This window comes from Limulus polyphemus, unplaced genomic scaffold (assembly GCF_000517525.1).
Source record: "Limulus polyphemus unplaced genomic scaffold, Limulus_polyphemus-2.1.2 Scaffold7344, whole genome shotgun sequence".
Taxonomy (NCBI): domain Eukaryota; kingdom Metazoa; phylum Arthropoda; class Merostomata; order Xiphosura; family Limulidae; genus Limulus; species Limulus polyphemus.
This window is the reverse complement of record NW_013672954.1, coordinates 36376-41563: the sequence shown is the minus strand read 5'-3', so window position 1 is coordinate 41563 and position 5188 is coordinate 36376. Positions and strand designations below refer to the sequence as shown.

Here is a 5188-nt window from a genome sequence, read left to right as displayed (position 1 = left end):
ATGTGAACGACATATGTGAACGACATATTAAACTAATTATATTTATCACCGTGTTAACTTTTAGTTCTTATCTTCTACTATAGCTTGTTTTGAGTGGATAATCAGATCTGTTTGATTTACAGATAAACTTGATATGGTATTTTTTTCTCACAAGGTGGATCGATACGAAGATTTTTTACACAAAAGATATTTCATTTCGGTCATCACGCTTTTCTAACATGTAGTTAAACTCCTCACAGAATCGTCCCTAACTGGATAACTAAATATCAATATTTTTCTCTTGTTAGATATTTAAGAAAGATAAAACAGGTGTTTGCACATAAATTATATGTTTTTTTTCTCCTGCTCAGACTCTCTCATTCTCTCTCTTTCTCTCTATATATATAGTTCAAGTCCAGTTGTTATGATGATAGTGATTATGTAAACCAGTAAAGCTGATTTAACACCAGAAACAGAGTGGAGTAACTTAATGCTGATTTAACACCAGAAACAAAGTGGACCAACTTAAAGTTGATTTAACACCAGAAACAAAGTGGACCAACTTAAAGTTGATTTAACACCAGAAACAGAGTGGAGTAACTTAAAGCTGATTTAACACCAGAAACAAAGTGGACCAACTTAAAGCTGATTTAACACCAGAAACAGAGTGGACCAACTTAAAGCTGATTTAACACCAGAAACAGAGTGGAGTAACTTAAAGCTGATTTAACACCAGAAACAAAGTGGACTAACTTAAAGCTGATTTAACATCAGAAACAAAGTGGACCAACTTAAAGCTGATTTATCACCAGTAACAGAGTGGACTAAATTAAATACAGGCTCTTCACTTAACAGTAATATTTCACTGGAGAAAACAACGCTTGCTCAGAACAGTAACTTTAAATTTACTGTGGGACATTGTATTTTATAAATTATAACTCAATGCATCTAACTAACTAAAGACTCTAACCTACACAAAAATAAAATGGCACAACGAAATAGAAACTTGTACTCTTAAAATTATCCAAGTAAAATGACTTGTATTTATCACTAGTACAATACAGACATTGTTCGTAGTACAAACAACTCATCCACAATTAACATGACTTCTATTTATCACTAGTACAATACAGACATTGTTCGTAGTACAAACAACTCATCCACGATTAACATGACTTGTATTTGTCACTGGTACAATACAGACATTGTTCGTAGTACAAACAACTCATCCACGATTAACATGACTTGTATTTGTCACTGGTACAATACAGACATTGTTCGTAGTACAAACAACTCATCGACGATTAACATGACTTGTATTTGTCACTAGTACAATACAGACATTGTTCGTAGTACAAACAACTCATCCACGATTAACATGACTTGTATTTGTCACTAGTACAATACAGACATTGTTCGTAGTACAAACAACTCATCCACGATTAACATGACTTGTATTTATCACTAGTACAATACAGACATTGTTCGTAGTACAAGCAACTCATCCACGATTAACATGACTTGTATTTGTCACTAGTACAATACAGACATTGTTCGTAGTACAAACAACTCATCGACGATCTGGTGATAATCTCCATGTCAAATATATCTTTGTAAGGTGTTACTTCCTGCTATTAAAAACCTAATCGTACTAGCACAAGTCATACATTAATCATAACGCAAGCAAGTATAAGAAAATCGTGTTTTACAGATAGAATTCTACAAAATACTGAAAAATATTATAGTTCCTGGATTTAGCTCTGAATTTAACACTCAGTTTATCCTTATATCTCTAATAAAGTATTATTAAAAATATCAGTGTTGTGCCATTTCTCCGTGAGAAACAGAGAAAAACATAATTACTTAAGAGATGTGAATAGTAGCCAAATTATTCAAGTTTTCTATGTGAAAAATATGTTCATACTTACCAAACTGTTGTTACTGTGTTAATATAAAAAAAGATCTCATTTTACTGACAATAACGTAGTTTCAGATCTGAAAGACATGTAAATCCACTAAGAAACATGATTTGTTTACATTCACTTAAGGACATCAACTTCGTGTAAACTAATACAACCTGTTTTGATTATTAAAACAGAATGTAGACAGTTATGAAAATAAAGGCTAAAACCTGGAAACATGATAGAATCGTGAAGGGGGCTCTTGATGATGTAACTGCTTACTCTATAATGTATACTGATATGTACAGGGTGAGATTTTGGAAACCAGTGACATGTCTTTTTGTTATGCCATTGAACTTAGTTCCTTCTGGTAGATAATATATTCGTCACCAATATGCTCGTTACGTCACTGCTTATCTAGTGCAACGAAATGTTGTGTGAATGGACTTAAAAGTAATAAAATACACCTGGGATGAGCTTCAGAAATGGAGTTCCCGCCTGCCTCATTTAAGAAATGCATTGGTGAGAAAATGAGGAGAAATATCCCAGAACTTCGTTCAGAGACTGTCACAGGTTACGTGAAGGGCTATGTGGGTCACGTGAGATCAAAATACACACTGTTATTATGGACATTCTAATAAATATCATTTTTAATTTAATATTCCTGAATCGCGAAGTTGCTGAAGACACTCGTAAACTAGGAGTGTTCACAGCTCAAGAAACCATTGTAGAGCTGCTTCATATGTTATAATTTTATCGAAGAAGGCAATAAATTTCATTTGAATTAATATTTTGCAAGCAACTGTGAATAAACTTTGTTGAAAATAATTTGTAATTAGTCTGTTTGATATGTATAACAGAGAATAACTACTATATATATATATATAGGTCTTTCATAAATAACATCACATATGTGTGTATGAAACTTTAATTTTTGCGTACACAAAACAGAAGGTCGTAGCTTTACTGCCAGTGACGTGTGAATGTAAAACGTATGTATACATTTGAGAGTGATAAAATAATGACGTCAAAAATAAGAAGTAGAATATTATGTTACATATCATAGGTTAGCATTAAGTAAAATATACTGCACCTCTATAAAAATTAGTAATAGCATAAAATAGGTGCTTAAAAACTTTCGTGACATTTGCTTTACTCATTCCCTCGTCTGCTGATTGAAGCTTGGCGAATAGTGGTCAAGTAAAGAATGTGATTTTAACCAAATATAAATATGAAAATAGATAAAGACATACATCTATGTCAAAACTGAAATCTTCTTGTAACATTTCTTAAAATAATTCAGTTGGATCCCTATGAAAAATCTTTACATTCCAGTGATTCCACGTGTTTGGCTGGTACGTTCGCGATCCTTTTTCTATTTACTACGCTTTGTCACGAATCACGCAAGTAGGTCCTAGGCTTCTTGGCGCAAGCATACATACCCTTGCTAGCAGGTCATTTTCAAGATGGCAACCGTCGAGATATTTTCGCGGGTAAGTTGCTACAGGTTTGAGGACCTTAATTTTTCTTGTTTTTCTAGAATGTGTAATGCTTGAAAGTTAGCGGGATATCTGTATAGAGGTAAACAGATGTGATTTCTCGGATCGTTGTCTTCCCTGTCATGTTTGCATTTGGAATAACCAACCACGAGGTCTTAATATCTACCGGTTACTGAATCGTACTAGTAATATTACATTGGAGCCTTTGTGAAGAATAGTCAGGCTTGGTTGTACTTTATTTCTTTCTGATTCCCGCCTGCCCTCTGCCGTTGCAAGTTGTTGGCCATTAAGGCTTGTGTAGGCGCGGTGTTCAATTTTTAAATTAAGTATAGTTTTGTTTGTTGCAGTTGATTCAATTTCATATATATGTCGTTACCCGTTTGCGCTAGCTTCGAAATTTGGAAGATTCTTTTCCAGCTAAGCTGATTATTTTTTTATTGGTATAAACTCTCAATCGTACTTACCTGAACCAATTTAACTTTTAACAGCTTTAACTTTAAGTCAAATTATAATCATAATTGTATTAAGATTTAGGTTGAATTTCGTAGAAAAAATATCGTAACCTAGGCTAAAGCACATAAAGTTTAAAGTAATGTAGAAACCCAGAAAGACGGGATTATTGAACTATGGTAGTTTTTTTTTTGGGGGGGGGGGATCACATATAAAAAATTATGTTAAGACTTTTTACACATACAGTGTAATGTTTTTTGTTATTAATATTATAATTTTTATTAACCTTGTAATAATGAAATAAATATATTTCAGATGAAAACTATATATATTCTTTGTAAGTGAAATATGCTTTTTTATGGGTTTATTTTTAATTTGTCTGACTGTGGGTTAATTTCAATCTGGATCCTAGAGCTATGTGTTTATGAGCCTATGTTATATAAATCTGAATTTTTTCTTTAACATGCAGATGATAAAAGGCATTAAACCAAACACATCACTTTTAGGATTAACAGATTTTCATGAATGTGAATCATTTAAGGTTAAAGATTATTCAGAAGTGTTAATTTAGGTAGTATCTCCAGGGCCCTGAAGTCAATAGTGAATATTCATATTCCCAAACCTCTTTGTAATTTATTTTTTGTAAGTTTTTGATTGTCTTGGTTGATGCTAAGGAAAATTTAATGTCCAGCTCTTGCTGGTTATTAAATTTTGCTTTTTTCTTTGGTTTGTACTGACAAAGATTTAAGCAGTATTCCACATCTTGAACAGTTGATAGATGGAAACAAGATTCAACTAGATGACTGCATTAATTCTGAACTGGTTAATAAAAATTGTGAAGTTTAAGGAACAATAAAGCTCCTGGGTCAGATAATATTTCCCCAAGGATTTTGAAGGAGGTTAAAGATTGGATATGTGAGCCACTTGCTACTGTTTTTCTAGGTCCTTAAATAGTGGGTGGGTGCCAGGAGACTTGAAGTTAGCTAATGTTAATCCTCTTTTCAAAGGGAGGGGATAAAAATTGTCCCAGTAATTATAGACCCATTAGTCTTACATCAATTGTGGGAAACATTTTGGAAAGTCTGTTAAAAGATGATTTGCAAAGTCATTTAACGAAGTTTAGAATTTTATTCAATAGTCAACATGGTTTCACTAAGGGAAAATCTTGCCTTACAAATCTTTGAAAAGGTTACTGCTTATGTAGATGAGGGTAAGAGTGTAGATTTGGTGTCTCTGGAGTTTTAGAAAGCATTTGACAAGGTGCCACATAAAAGCTTTGTAAAACAAATTTTTCTCTGTAGGTGTGGGGGATAAGTTAGCAAATTGAATAGAAGAATGGCTATATGGAAGAAAGCAGAA

At 33.0% G+C, this 5188-nt stretch overlaps 1 protein-coding gene across 1 annotated transcript in view; it reads left to right on the top strand.

The window, feature by feature from the left end:
• Positions 1–3336: 3336 nt before the first annotated feature.
• Positions 3337–5188, top strand: part of LOC106474548 — a gene marked incomplete at its 3' end in the record, with an annotated part of 37658 nt that continues 35806 nt past the window's right edge. The window contains exon 1 of the mRNA XM_022402872.1: positions 3337–3373. The remainder of the gene's footprint in view (positions 3374–5188) is intronic.